Raw genomic sequence first — 16,181 nt, 5'->3', positions numbered from 1 at the left:
GAGGGTAGAGAGGAAGGGGAGGGTAGAGGGGAAGGGGAGGGTAGAGAGGAAGGGGAGGGTAGAGAGGAGGGAGAGGGTAGAAGGGGAGGGTAGAGAGGGGAAGGAGAGGGTAGAGTGAAGTCTTCAGTTACCCTCTTTATTACTGGCTCTGTGTTGACCAGTGTCATCTTGTTTCAAGGCCACAATAGTGAGGTAAAGACATACGTCATGGCGTTCCTCAAGCTGGGGAATTAAGTCCCATACTGTTTGACCTGCTGATTCAGGCGCTATTGATCTCGTTCCTTGAAAGTCTCCAGCATACCATTATTCATCATGGTGATGCTATTCTTATACACGCCAAAACGTATTGTGAAATGAAACCATCTTTACCTCTATACACACAGCTTGTGATAGCTTTGACCTTATTATTATTTCTCTATAGACTACCAGGATAGTTAACTGGCGAACTGGTATTGGTGAATCTGACCATCTAAACTGAATGTTGATGATGGAAGACCCACTTTAACTGGTGAGGGCGGACCATCTGAACTGAAAATTGATGGAAAACCCATTTTAACTGGTGAGGGCGGACTATCTAAACTGAAAATTGATGGAAGACCCACTTTGACTGGTGAGGGCGGACTATCTAAACTCAAAATGGATGGAAGACCCACTTTGACTGGTGAGGGCGGACTATCTAAACTCAAAATGGATGGAAGACCCACTTTGACTGGTGAGGGCGGACTATCTAAACTCAAAATGGATGGAAGACCCACTTACTATGACTGGTCTTATAAATATCATGATACCTCAGTCCCATCTACGGCAACTGTTGCACAAAACTAGACACACAGTCAGTAAAAAGCCTTAGTACTCTTCAAGCTGTTGCAGGATACGATCAGATGCTACAGTGATGTCCTTGGCTTACATAATACACTTGAAAATATGGAAAATTAAGCATTTATGATTGTACTTTGTTATACTAAGACCTCTAAAGGAACGAAGAACGAAAAGAATTTCATAGGCCTACGTCTTTTCGATAGAACACTTGATCTCAGCCTCATAATGCTTTTCGGTAGGATGCTTGAAATCAAACTAATGATTGGAATGAACCAGCTTTCACCTGGTGACACATATGATAACTTCAACAGACCTGTGAAGACATACGCGTCATAGAACAAGTGAATCTGTGTAGATCCGGATAACAGCAATCCTGTCTGACGGGATAACGTTTGTAGTACATCATTTGTACAGTGTTTTAGAATGACCAACATTTTCCTAGCCACACTGGCAGATAAAACTCCCTCTAGCATCATCAAACCTACTGACTCTACGACGAAAACTGATTAGTTAATCCTCATCTTCAACTCTTGGCCGAAGCCAGATTGAGTATTTATGACGAAAACTAATTAGTTAATCCTCATCTTCAACTCTTAGCCAAAGTCAGTTTGAGGATTACATAATCAGAGTGTCTATACTTACGTCTGTCTCTGCTCTGCCACGGGGAAGGCTGGATGTTGTTCTGCCATTGTGATCAAGCCTCAATGTTTAGGATTGGAGGAAAATCAGAATAATGAACCAGGCATAACCCTGTGCATTGTCCGCCACACTTATCGCTCTTGAGCTTTAAGAAACCACGGCCACAAACAGTTTAGTTATCTATGATTCTTCACTCTCATTACTTTGCCCCAAGATATACCCTCATTCCATGCCCTGAAAAACCAGGCATCAGAGTGTAAAAAGTTGGTCTCCGAAGCCAGACACAAATACGCGAGCATTAATGGTTAAGAAATTCACTTGTTACTGTTGGGGATTCCTTCCTACAGAGGGGATTGCTGGAGGACAATGAAGCTGGTGTTTGGCCAGTATTGCCCTGACGAGGAGGTTATTGAAGACAACATTAGGTTGTGAGAAGTCTTAACACTGTTAGCAGGGAGGAACTTAACAGATCTCTCTCAAGCAAAGAGACAATTGCAAAGACGCGTTAGCAGCTCAAGTTTCTATCACATTGAGACGTGCCAGGTATAAACATGTGTATATTGAGACGTGCCAGGTATAAACATGTGTATATTGAGACGTGCCAGGTATAAACATGTGTATATTGAGACGTGCCAGGTATAATCATGTGTATATTGAGACGTGTCAGGTATAAACATGTGTATATTGAGACGTACCAGGTATAAACATTTGTATGGAGAAGATAACATGATCAATAGATTCCAAGATGTCATTGTTACACTAAGGCTGGGCGATAAGTACTGTTGGTGCTTTGGTCCATCTAGAAATCGTGAATACAGCAATGCTTGTGGCCAGAGATACGGACACACACTAGAACACTGTATCTAAGACTGGGAAGAAATAGAACCTTTAAGGAAAGGTTCAAGTGAACTCTGCCATAAATGGTACAATACCTTATTGTTATAAATAAAGCATCTCAGTGAAATTCTGAAACTGTATCTACGTTTTGCATCTACATGGCAGATAGACTGTAAGCCCGTGTTATGAACCAGCTGTCTAACAGTTCATGCGATGATTACGCGCCTCTTGGTACAAGACGAAGACACTTGTGACCCATGTAATTCTCTTGCGCTACCGCTCACAGGATGAGCCTGGGCTGCACAGTAAACTAGCACTGATTAACACCAAAGATCATTGAAGATTTGAAGCGAAAATAGCGGCAGCAGTCAGGCAAAGAGAAAGAAATATTAGTGTGAAAAAATCAAGTTATATTTGATGGTGAAGAGGGTCTGATTACATTGTTTCATCATGAAGAAAGATAAAGGAATCTGATTCTATATACTAGAGATAAATCATTGAGATAGGGTGGAATATGGAATGTGTCTTGATAACGTATAGTGGCTGACCACCACCGCCCTCCTGGGTGAGACAGATGCTCCCAACGTTAGCTTAAAATCGACCGCGTCAGCCAGCGTCCTGGTAGGGTACACAGCGTCGCCACTCTTTACTGTGTCAAGACGGCAGACCAGAGGTAGTTACACTGACCCGCAGTCAGTTGGAGGAAGAGTGTTGCGAGGAGCATCATGATGATGATGTAGCACACGGGGACGGACTCGCTACGGATCACGGGCCTTTTATACCCTTGGCTGAAAATCATATCGCTGTTAAATACACTTGACTGAACGAGATGTGTCATGCTCCATGGCATGCGTGAAGTGATAGCCTTCAGAGAAAGGGGTTCTTACACCCCTTGTTTGGATGTGGGTCGTTTAAACAAGCCCGTCTGATTTGTGGAGGAACAGTTCCTCAAGCTAATTTGCTCGTTACCTTAATGATGTATATGTTAAGGTGTTGTTAGTGGTATGTGTAGAATCCTAAGAGATGAGGACCAAAGACAGAAGACTTTGAATTCTATTTGCAGACACTTGACAGACGAGAGACAACATATGAGTTCGTTTTGGATTAAGCAAAGACCACCTGGAAATGGTTCCTGGACCACTTGTCGTCCAGAGACCACAAGGTCCTGCTCAAGAATAAGGTCTCATATATGGTCCTTACTTCAAGCTTTCCAAGTTTTTTAAAAGATTCCATTTAAGCTTATGTCTCAAGCCGCGTATACTTAAGCGAGATGAAAAGCCTTTTATGAATGCGGACATGAAAGATCCATTTCAGAGCCCGTGGACACGCATGTGCACGTGCGGGCAGACTCACTTTACCTATGCTTCACCTGCGAGCAACTTGACCATTGTCGCTGTGAACTTGAAAGCATCGGATGTTGCGTACATCCAGAACAGAAGCGAGAGTTGGGGGGGAGCAGTGGTCCATACTGACATGGTGGTTCCCGCCTTTTCCGGGTGGGTTGGAGTGCCGAAGGGTTCGGTTCTAGTACCATTACTCTTTTTTATCCACATCAATGACTTGATTGGAGGCATGGGATTCTACCTGAATATGTTTGCAGATAATGCAAAGATCACCTGAGGAAAAGACTGCATCAGCTTACAAGGGGACCTAGGCAGACTCCAAAGTTAGTTCGAAACGTGGTTGAGGAAGTTCTACATGATGAACTGTAAAGTCATGAGGATAGGACGAAGAGAAAGACGGCCTCAGTGTGATTATTACCCAGCAGGAGATAAGCCTCAAGATTCTGTGTGTCAGAGAGACTTAGAGAGTAGACATCGTCCCTAACCTGTCTGCAGAGACTCATACTATTAGACCAGTTAAGGAGACAAACTGTCTGTTGTCAAAGAATAGCTTTCAGGTGTCCGGATGAGGCAATATGTAGCCAGCTGTTCATGTCTTTCATAAGGCCAAAGGCAGACTATGTTTCTCAGTTTTGGTCACCGCACCTGAAGAAGCACAAAGAACTCATAGAGAAGATCCAGAGGAGGGCAACCAGGATGGTACCAGAATGAAGAGAGCTGAGCTAAAAGGCTGGAGTCTTTAAGTTTATCTATCTTGGAAGAGAGAAGGGTGAGGGGTGACCTGATCATAACCTTTGAGTATGAAAAGAGATGGACTTAGTGGACAGAGGACATTTCTTGTAGAGATCTAAGGATAGAGCAACCAGAGGACATGGTATGAAATCAAGTAAGAAACTTGTAAATAAAGATGTAAAGAAATAGTTTTGAAGTATAATCGTGGAGGATAAATGGAACTGATTGACTAATGACATGGTTAATGTAAACAACATATATAAACTGTAGAAGTTGTATCATAGTGGAGAGTTTTCGAGGGATGGGGTCCCCACAAGGGTAAAACTCCTTCCTCGTACAGTGAAAATAGATAAACACACACACACACACACACACACACACACACACACACACACACACACACACACACATAAATAGTCATAGAATACTAAAGACAATGATTAATGATTTGTCACTTAGAATAAGACTCCTGTTGTGTTTCCTCTAGACCAAAATTGATCAACAAGCATACTTTAAATTGGCTGTGACGTCATCCTTGTTCACGCTGGCAGTGAGTTATATGTCATAAGGTTGTGATTCATACAGGAACACGATAGTTTTCGAGTCATAGTGAAGTGCTCTATGTAGAAATGTTGTCCCTTTCTTGCCTGCGTGTCATGAAACACCGGTCATGTTGTATGACGTCCGCTGGTGTACCTGGGAGAGGTGTTGTGTGTGTACCTGGGAGAGGTGTTGTGGGTGTACCTGGGAGAGGTGTTGTGGGTGTACCTGGGAGAGGTGTTGTGAGTGTACCTGGAAAATTGTTGTGGGTGTACCTGGGAGAGGTGTTGTGTGTGTACCTGGGAGAGGTGTTGTGGGTGTACCTGGGAGAGATGTTGTGAGTGAGAGTACCAGGTAAGGTAGAAAATGGACTGAGACTTTATCGTGTCACTAGACTGCTTTCCCATGTACGTTCCTTCTCTACCCTCCATCCTCTCCCTCACCCACCTTCCCAGTCCACCTCTCCTCACTCACTTGTCCACCCAGACTCACCACATCCGAGCCACCACACTGCCTCTCCTCTCTCCCTCCCTCACACCACTTCCTCCAGGCGCCAGACACAGCTTATCTCGAGCCTGTAATCCTACCATGTGGGCTCACACACCACGTGTGGAAAATGCTAATGTAAATATAAGCTCTTGAGTTTATACGCGCGTCGCTGGTATGTATAATATACGGTGTGTACATGCCTCGTTCACATACTTTACGTCTGATGTGCATAACGAAAGATGACGTCGGTGTTAAGAAGACTTTACCAGCTATTATGTTAAAAGCCCCTCGCTTTCTACGTCTCTTCCACACACACTTTCTTTCTCTTCCCTCCTTGGGTGGAACCTCTGTGCCTCATCTGTGTCGCAGCACATCTGATCCTTCTGTACCACAAACCCCTGGTTTCTCTGTCACTCTGGCTCGCTCTAGTGGGAAAGCTTTTTAAGTGGGAGTATTAAACGTAGGTAGGGATAGAAGTGTAGCTGAGGTGTGTTGTCTGTAACAGTGTTTCTCCTCCTGGCAACACTGAGTCTAGCCGCCTGAGGCAGGTCGTCCAGTTTAGCCAGTCTGTTTTGAAAGCTATCCATCTATATAAAAGCTATCCATCTATACAACCTCACTATCCTCTATAACTATCCAGCCTAGTTAGCTAACTTCTGCATCCACATGTCTCTGTAGCTATCCACCTGTATTGCCTCAAGATCCTCAGTAACCATCCATTTATGTAAATAGTTTCTTCTTGTTTCCTTCTGTCTGTGTAGCCAGCCATCAGATCTGATTTCATTTGTGCTGGTAACCCTGGCTGGTTTATAGTGCACCCCACGCTCATCCTGTGAGCGGTAGCGCAAAAGGATTACACGGGTCACAAAGGGTCTTAGTCAGACCCCAGTGGGTTGATATTACATAAGATGTTACAACTCGTATTTCAGTACATACAATACATAGTTTCATATGGTAAGTTTTACCGACTGAATGTAAAAAGTGGATACAAACTTAACATTTCAGTATCTTGTTATTAACAATAAGGTGTTGTGACATTTGATCAATAATGTCTGAGTATTTGTGTGTGGCTTCAGACACCAGCATGATACATTCTGATCTCAGGATGTTAAGGGCAAGTAGTGAAGATAAGGAATCGCACATAATCAAACTACTTATGGCAGTCATTTCTACCTGCTCAAGAGCGGTAAGTTATGACGAACAATTCAGTTTGTAGAGTAGATGTTCAGTTGTTTATTCTAACATTTTCCTCTTATCTATTACCACTGGACTGGATCACAGTGGCAGCACTGCCTGTCTTCCCACTGGACTGGATCACAGTGGCAGCACTGCCTGTCTTCCCACTGGACTGGATCACAGTGGCAGCACTGCCTGCCCTCCCACTGGACTGGATCACAGTGGCAGCACTGCCTGCCCTCCCACTGGACTGGATCACAGTGGCAGCACTGCCTGCCCTCCCACTGGACTGGATCACAGTGGCACACTGCCTGCCCTCCCACTGGACTGAATCACAGTGGCAGCACTGCCTGCCCTCCCACTGGACTGGATCACAGTGGCAGCACTGCCTGCCCTCCCACTGGACTGGATCACAGTGGCAGCACTGCCTGTCCTCCCACTGGACTGGATCACAGTGGCAGCACTGCCTGCCCTCCCACTGGACTGGATCACGGTGGCAGCACTGCCTGTCCTCCCACTGGACTGGATCACAGTGGCAGCACTGCCTGCCCTCCCACTGGACTGGATCACGGTGGCAGCACTGCCTGCCCTCCCACTGGACTGGATCACAGTGGCAGCACTGCCTGCCCTCCCACTGGACTGGATCACAATGGCAGCACTGCCTGCCCTCCCACTGGACTGGATCACAGTGGCAGCACTGCCTGTCTTCCCAGTGGTAGAGCCACGAGAACCGTCACAATATACATGACGTACTGGGCCATGTTATTGTCAGTGTGGAGTTTCTGTATATGTTCGAGAACTCTGGTCTTGGCTAAGTGTTGAAAGTGAAGATTATAAGTTATTAGTTTCTTTGGTGAGCTAGAAGGTGTAGTGATGTCAAATGAAGTTATCTGCCAGGAAGGTAGGAAATATTAATGGTTTCTAATCTTATACAAATCATGTACACCAAACATTGCCATGTGTTTGGCTGTTATTTTGGATCCATTGAGATTCGTTTGTGTCATGGTATATATGTGGTTTAACAATTCCTTAGAGACAATACCATCAGGATCACCAAGAAGGAGTTTCAGTCCTGTGGTTCGATAAATTTATGGTATTCCGTCCTTAACCAAGTTCATACCACATGTTGAGCATAACTATTCCACTTTGAAGCTGCTTCGATCGTTCTCCTGTAAAGTCAAAACCTTTATGACCGTTGTCTTAGATAAAGGTTTATACAGACTTCCAGCTGGAATCACCACTTATGGAACCATCCACCTTAGAAAAGCACCTCTCTGTATAACCATCCACTTGAATGGCCATCCATCTACAAAGCCATCCACCCTCCTACATAGCCATCTACTTACATTACGATATTCCCATGTCATCCATCTACATCCATCTTTTGTACAGTCATTCACCTATAAAATCATCTACCTAAACAGCCTTCCACCTATGTCATCCACCTATGAAGCTATTTACGTACATAACTATCCACTTATATAGCCAACCGCGTACATATCTATCTACGTGTGTATCCATCCTCCAAGAGTCATCTATATGTTTGGTTCTCCATCAATATAGCGGTTAGTTTATAAAACAGCATCTATATCTATAGCCGTCTATATAATTATATGCCTATACTACCAACACCCTACACTGATGACTTACTGAATAGCCATCTATCTGTGTAATGATCCGCTTATCCTGCATAGCCATCCGCTTTTATAGCCACCACCACTGTATAGCCATCTGTCTGTATAGCTACCGTCCTGTATAGCCTCCCGTATGTTTTACCACACCACCGCATAGCCATCCGCTTACATAACTACCTTCCTGCATAGCCATCCGCTTGTATAGCCTCACCACTGTATAGCCATCCAACTATTTTAGCTACCCTCCGCTATACTCATCTGTTCATACAGTCACCTCCCCTTGTGTAGCTATGTTATAGTGCATAGCCACGCTTCGTACAGTCACCCCCCCACCCTGTGTAGCTATGTTATAGTGCATAGCCAAGCTTCGTACAGTCCCCCCCAACCCGTGTAGCCATGTTATAGTGCATAGCCAAGCTTCGTACAGTCACACCCCCCCCGTGTAGCTATGTTATAGTGCATAGCCAAGCTTCGTACAGTCACACCCCCCCGTGTAGCTATGTTATAGTGCATAGCCAAGCTTCGTACAGTCACCACGCATGTGTAGCTATGTTATAGTGCATAGCCAAGCTTCGTACAGTCACCTCCCCCCCGTGTAGCTATGTTATAGTGCATAGCCAAGCTTCGTACAGTCACACCCCCCCGTGTAGCTATGTTATAGTGCATAGCCAAGCTTCGTACAGTCACCCCCCAACCCGTGTAGTTATAGTGCATCGCCAAGCTTCGTATAGCTCATACGAGTCTGTGTAAGCTATACCATGAATACGCATACGCCTGTGCCTCTGGTCAGTGCAGTACCAGCTGGAGGCTTAGGATCAGATGGTGGGCATTAAGGGCGGGGTCTGGGCCCGCTCCTGCAGGTCCTCCGTTATCTGGGCCATAAAACCAGCTTGGCCTCATTAAGCGATGTCGCCGCGCGGGTCTTCTGTGTAAACGCGGACCATCACACTCGCGTAAAACCTCCTATAAGGCGGGAGGAGCAGACCTCGCGGGGAGACCCTTCACACGTTTTCTCGACTATTAGAAAACGGGTAATCTGCGCGAGGCATTCGAGATGGTATCGTCGTGTGAGGGTCTTATCACCTGGGTGTGAAGGGCGCGTCCAGGGGGCGCGTGGTGTGTGGCAACGCGTCGCGGGTCGCCTCCACCCCAGCTGCCCAGCCGATCGCTTATCATTATCTTGTCCCCTTCTCCTACCCCTTCTCCAGGGTTGGGTGGAGGAGGGAAGGTGTTCTTAATTTCCCGTGTATGTTTTCTTTATTCTCGTTTGCCTTGATCTTCATCTCTGTCTATCTATCTATTTATTTATCTATCTATCTATCTACCTACCTATCTATTTATCTATCTGTCTATTTTTATATCTATCTATCATCTATTTATCCATCTATGTATCTGTCTGTCTACTCGTCAATCAATCTATCTGTCTATCATCTATATCTCTCTATCTTTCTATCTATCTATCTATTTGTCATGTTTATCAATTTATCTATCTATCTATCTATCTATCTTTACCTCTCTCTGTCTGTCTGTCTCTCTCTCTCTCTCTCTCTCTCTCTCTCTCTCTCTCTCTCTCTCTCTCTCTCTCTCTCTCTCTCTCTCTCTCTCTCTCTCCATGTGTGTGTATCATAAAACCCAGCTGTAATCACACAGTAGCACAGTACGGGGGGAGCGAGTTCTCACACTCTCGTGGAAGCCCCGAGGTCTGAGCAGTCCTTACCATCGTTCAGTCCTCTAAACGTGTGTCTTGCGTCCGAAATGTGTATATCTCCCCTCATTCATCACGGTGCCTACATCCACCAAGGTCATATCATTCAAAGTCCTCAGACGCATCTCACTTTGCTACAGTGACGTAATACATAGGCCACATACTCCACTGAGGTAGTTGTTATGATGTTTCTTATCCCCTGTTACTTGTACAACAAGCCGGAGGAACCTGTGGTCTTGTTCAGAAAATACATATTGTCTAGATACACACATAAACAAAGTAGTTCAGTGAGAGTATGGGTGACAGGCACATATCTATGGGTAGGTGGAGGCCAGTACAGTGCCTGCAGTGGGTACAGTACACTGACATAGTGTGAGGTGGGTCCAAGTGGGTGACAGCGGTCTGGGATACGTGAAATACACTGATTACAGGAAGGAGAGTAAGGCATGCTGACAGCAACATAGGTAACAACATTGGTGTAATACAAAACAACTTTGAAATATGTCATATAGGCTTGGTTTCTCCGGTCTGTTACTGCTTATATATATATATATATATATATATATATATATATATATATATATATGTGTGTGTGTGTGTGTATATATATTTAATCCTGTACTGTCTGAACCTAAGCGCAAACACATCATTACGCCCTAAGGTAATGACCAGTGGACGTAGCCAGCTTCCTGAGCGCTGCAGAAGTCTAATATTCTACAGATAGAATCACGATAACAACACAATTGTAATTAGGTTTGCCAGGAAGAGGCCAGAGGAAAGAAACTGGAAAAGCTCTATAGAAAATGGAGAAAAAAAGATATATTCAGAGAAGAATACAAGGACGAACCATCTGTAAGACTGTGGCTGGAGGGAAATTGCTGGCAGCTGCAGAGAAAGAGGATGAGATGATGTGACAACTGGAGGAGGAAATTGAAAAATTAAGGAATCAAGTCAAGTGCCGCCAGAAGGATTGTGACTGGAGGAAAGATGACATGGAATCGATAGGTCAAAAGGTCTTTGGATGTCTTTTACGTGAAGCAGCAACAGGCATTGTCCATAACACAGAGACCAGAGACTCGTAATGATGGAGGGAAGATAACAAAAGTTAGTGTTGTTGGAACTACTGTTCCTTCTAGCATACCCATCTTTGCTTTCTGAGATAACTGTCCCTCCTTCCACACATTCTTCATCGCTCCCAGAACCTTCGCCCCCTCCCCCGCCCTGTGACTCACTTCTGCTTCCATGGTTCCATTCACTACCAAGACCTGATGAGGAGGAAAGAAGAGTATTAACAGATCCAGTAGAACAGGGACGAAGGAATATTGAAAAAAAAATAGATACACTGGGAAATCAATAAGCCAAGCTAGAGCGAAGGTAATATGCAGTGGTGGAAACGAAAGGTTTGAAAATCTTTCAGAAAATTCAGGGCTGGTGTATGTTTGCAAAAATGTATATTATAGTTTAGAAACAGATGGGACGAAAATCATCCGGTGGATGATGTTTTGTTATGGTACAGTCATACTGTTAGGTTAGGTTGATCTGGTACAAGTCTTAGAAATCTAACGATGTCATAAGGGATTCCATATTCCCCGGGCGCAGGAGCCTTGTTGCCCCTGGTAAGGAAACACATCCAGTTCATACTCACTATATAGAACATCACCTTCATCATGTTGCTTGCGTAGTGTACTGGGTAAGACCATATATCTATGTTTGGATTTTCTGTACAGAATAGTTCTAGTCTTAGTTGAGGATATGTTATAACTAGAAATATGAGTCCATTTTGTGATTGGTTCGTTCACTAAGTGTACCGGATATGGATGAGGAATCTACATATTATCAGTGAGTCAGTTTACGCTTCTCCAGGCTTTGCTCAGAGGTTTGTTTTGATCTGATGCACCAACTCATCATTCCCTGGTCATTTTGTCTAAGACTCGTCATTTGTTCCTTCGCTGCTGCAAGCGAAGCTGGAAATGGTTTCAGCATCTAGTATGGCCAAAGATGTTTGTAAGTTCTGTCAATATAGTTATCACAGTATTAATATAGTCTGTAATGCTGTCCTTTCCTCTTGCCCTTTTTCGACAACCGACCATATTTCAGAAAGATCATAATTTGTAGTTCCAGTGTTGTCTTTTACTCATTCATTTTTCCTCCAAAGTTCCACACTTTCCATCACAAAGCCATACTTACCCTAACACATGCGTGATGCCATACTTTCCCTTCCAGTCCAGTCAGACGGCAATGCCCTATGTGCTACAGCCTCTGGATTATCCTGGAACAGAATCAAGTTCTAATACATGTGGTGTCATGCCATCCATTGTCCCAAGACGATAATGATACAGTTTCATTCTAAGTCTGACCATTGTATGAAGATGGTGTATCGCTTCAGTGAACCTTTGGTCAATATCATAGGTTTAGCTGGATGTATCACGATACACTTCCTAGTATGACACTTGCTCTGTTAGCCACAGACAAGTCATCGTTCGATGGTGGACAATACCACGTACCAGAAGACCTAGCAGTAGGAGGGAGGGAGCGGCAGTGAGTCATATCCGGGTCAGGAGGTGAACGCTGTTGGGAGCGGAGACAGTGTTCCCAACGTTAATGTCAGGGTGTCGCCAGTGTTACCCCATCACCGGATTTTGTCATCCTCCTTATGGTAGTATTCAGTACACTTCCCGCTATTAGTAGAGGTTTCATTACCTTGCCTCGTAGTGTTGGAACCTTCGTGGCCTTGTGATGACTGAACATATTGTTTTGCTGATGACTTTCTCCCGGCGAGAGAGAGAGAGAGAGAGAGAGAGAGAGAGAGAGAGAGAGAGAGAGAGAGAGAGAGAGAGAGAGAGAGAGAGAGAGAGAGGATCGCACATGGGATTACGTGGGATGCCAGGCCTCCTTAGTGTCAGCGACAACCAGACGCTTCTGAACCGGTCTGTTCTCCTGGCGTGTCACATCACCAGACAGAGGTGGAGCAGTCTGTTCTCCTGGCGTGTCACATCACCAGACACAGCTGGAGCAGTCTGTTCTCCTGACGTGTCACATCACCCTTGGACCTCCGTGGTGTAGCGGTCAGCGTTCCTGACCGTGACGCATTCACGGGCCGCCCAGGGTCGAGCATGGCATAGGTTCCAATCCTGGTTGCGGCAGTCGGTCCACAGTCAATCCAGCTGTTCATGCACCCCTAGGGGTTGGTTGATAGAATGGGTATCTGGCTCAGGCTAGGGTATATATATATATATATATATATATATATATATATATATATATATATATATATATATATATATATAATATATATATATATATATATATATATATATATATATATATATATATATATATATATATATATATATATATATATATATATTGGAAAGGATCACAATTTTGCGCGTGATCAAGATATTCCTATGAGTCCACGGGGAAAATGAAACACAATACAGTTCCATTCAAAGTCTGAGCATCGTCGCTGGACTTTTTCGTAGCGACCATAATTCAGAATGCTCTTCAAACACATTCCCTTTATATCATTTGGTAAATATGATTCCCTTATTTTACCGAGGATTATATTTCTTTACTGCTCCTCCTAGTAGCTGGCTCAGCATGATTGTCTGCAAGTGTTAGGCACCACTGACTTACGAGGGATTCAAAGTCTGAAGCGCAAGGAACACTCCAGACACCTGGCAGCCACGAAAAGAAGTGCTCGACTTAGCGGCTTCTGCTAGCTGTAATACAGCCGAGAAGCATAACAGCGAAGCCCGCTAATCAACAGCTATTCTCATCCTGTAACTGGGCTTAATATTCGTGAAGACAGTGATGTGCTACTGACAGGAAACACTATCATCTGGAAACACAAGAAGCGTAATGTTGATGAGCTGTTGCAGTCGACAACGCTAAAGTGAAACGCTACAGGTTATGTAGCATAGACTCCCACACTTGTTCACGAAATGGACACCCAGAATGATGTAGACGGAAATCAGTAACATGAAATACGCAATAGATGTGTGATGATAATGGTCCTCATCTAGGTAATGTTAGGCACTGAATTGTGAACAAATGTTAGCAAATTTAACCTCTCATAAGTCTGCCTCCTTGTGTTAGAATTGATTAACAATCTCTGAAGTTGTCCACAATATTCTTACCCTTGCAATACAAGACCCCCTGGAGCGCCAAGGGTTGTCTTGCTATGATAATATCTAGTCCTAAGTCCTAAAATTGTTTGTTGTATTATTACCCCGATCCTTGACCACACTGTGTAACCTCCAGTGTAAATCTTCGTTCAATTACTGGTGTCAGAGTTGATAGATGACGTGGTCACATATTCGTCTGGTGATGAAGAGAGGTAGATATTCTGGGGATGAAGAGAGGTAGCATACCTCCTCCAAAGATCAAGGTTAAGTTATAGGTATTATTGGCGCTTTGGCCCACCTGGAGATGTCATTCGTATCAGTGGTAAAGTTTGACCGCGTCTTAAGTTGTGATAAGATAGACCCTTTTAAGACTGCGTCTTGAGAGAAATTGATAACAATACGACCACTCAATTTCTGAATTTGTATCTATCTTTTTTCTTGCGTTTAGTGAATGAGGTTACTGTGATAAAGTTTGTAAGCTTCTGTAACGAGCCAATTTCGTAAGAATTCATGTCACACGATCATCGGCCCACTGGGATCTTAACAAAGAGTCTTTGTGATCTCTGTAATTCCTTTTGCGCCGCCGCTCACAGGATGAAGCTGGGCTGTACAATAAACCAGCCGCTGATAGCGACAAAAATCAGAGCCGAAAAAGGAAGCCTCGCCACTTGCTGCCACAGCGGGGGAGGTGTTCTGTGTGATGTTAACTACTCAGTAGGTACCGCTTGTTTGAGGTGGCTCTAAGACGCACCATGATGGAGAGAACTACACATTAGTCTAATGATCGTTCACTGTACAAAAACCACACGTTGACATGGCATTACAAATAATTTTTTTTTACTGACTATAATGCTTAAATAATCTTACAAAAACCTGTGTCTTTACTCAGACTATAATGCTTAAATAATCCTACAAAAACATGTGTCTTACTGCAACAGAAAGTATGAATAGAGAATGACTGAACGTCAAACACGCGAGAGCTGATGAGAAACACCCCTGTTGACCAGATTTCACTCACATCGAAAACGTGTGTGGGTTAAGTACAATGATTGCAAGTGACGTTGTCAGCCATGCTTGCAGACAGGTAAACATTTGATGATGCACCATGTAAGGTCTTCATCCTCGAATCCTGCGTCGTACATCGTGTGGATGTGTGAAGCAACTGAGACATTATCTGCACGTAGAACATCCACTAATGTAGTCCAGTTCTCAGAGCTGAATCCTCCTCCTCATCATCATTATTTGTCTTCTATGAAAAACGATTTGGTAATAAGGATTTTGGCATATCAGTCTATATTTTTCAGGAGAATGATGATCACAAAAAAAATGTCGACATCTTCGAGGTAACACAAGTTCTAGTAACATTTGGGGTCGCGGGATCCAGATGTGTACAAATAGTAAAAAAAAAAGTATCTCATTTTGTGTGAAGCAATATGACACCAGGGACGAAGGATTTTGAGAAATGCCCATTGCTCTGGCCTCACAGTGGTAGCCCTACTTTCATGATATCATAATGAATTGATTTATAACGAAAACGTCTTCATTTACCGTACGAAAAGTAAAGAATATTTCATAAATCGATGGAAATAATTATAAAGTTGAGCTACCATGATTATTAGGATGGTTGGCTCACATTCATGATTGCCAACCCTACCGAGACAACACAAGTCGCAGTGATCATTGCGTAATTCATCAGTCACAACCAGGAAGATACTTTCCTTTTTCTTTCACCGTCAGTAAATACATGTAGCGCTTTCATTCGATTCACTACTGCTCTTCAAACGTTGTGTGAAGACCAGTAACGCCTTCCCCCACCACACACCAGCCTTCCTACTGCCCTCCACCACACACCAGCCTTCGTACTGCCCTCCACCACACACCAGCCTTCGTACTGCCCTCCACCACACACCAGCCTTCGTACTGTCCCCCACCACACACCAGCCTTCGTACTGCCCTCCACCACACACCAGCCTTCGTATTGCCCCCCACCACACACCAGCCTTCATACTGCCCCCACTACACACCAGCCTTCGTACTGCCCCCCACCACACACAAGCCTTCGTACTGCCCCCACCACACACCAGCCTTCGTACTGCCCCCACCACACACCAGCCTTCGTACTGCCTCCACCACACACCAG

At 44.2% G+C, this 16,181-nt stretch overlaps 1 protein-coding gene across 1 annotated transcript in view; it reads left to right on the top strand.

The window, feature by feature from the left end:
• LOC139757914 (uncharacterized) overlaps positions 1-16,181 on the top strand; it is a gene marked incomplete at its 3' end in the record, with an annotated part of 338,809 nt that overhangs the window by 277,548 nt on the left and 45,080 nt on the right. The window lies entirely within an intron of this gene.

The sequence above is a fragment of the Panulirus ornatus genome, chromosome 28, assembly GCF_036320965.1.
Source record: "Panulirus ornatus isolate Po-2019 chromosome 28, ASM3632096v1, whole genome shotgun sequence".
In the NCBI taxonomy this organism is placed as follows: Eukaryota; Metazoa; Arthropoda; class Malacostraca; order Decapoda; family Palinuridae; genus Panulirus; species Panulirus ornatus.
Note: the sequence above shows the minus strand (reverse complement) of the source record. Positions and strands in the feature narration are given on the sequence as shown.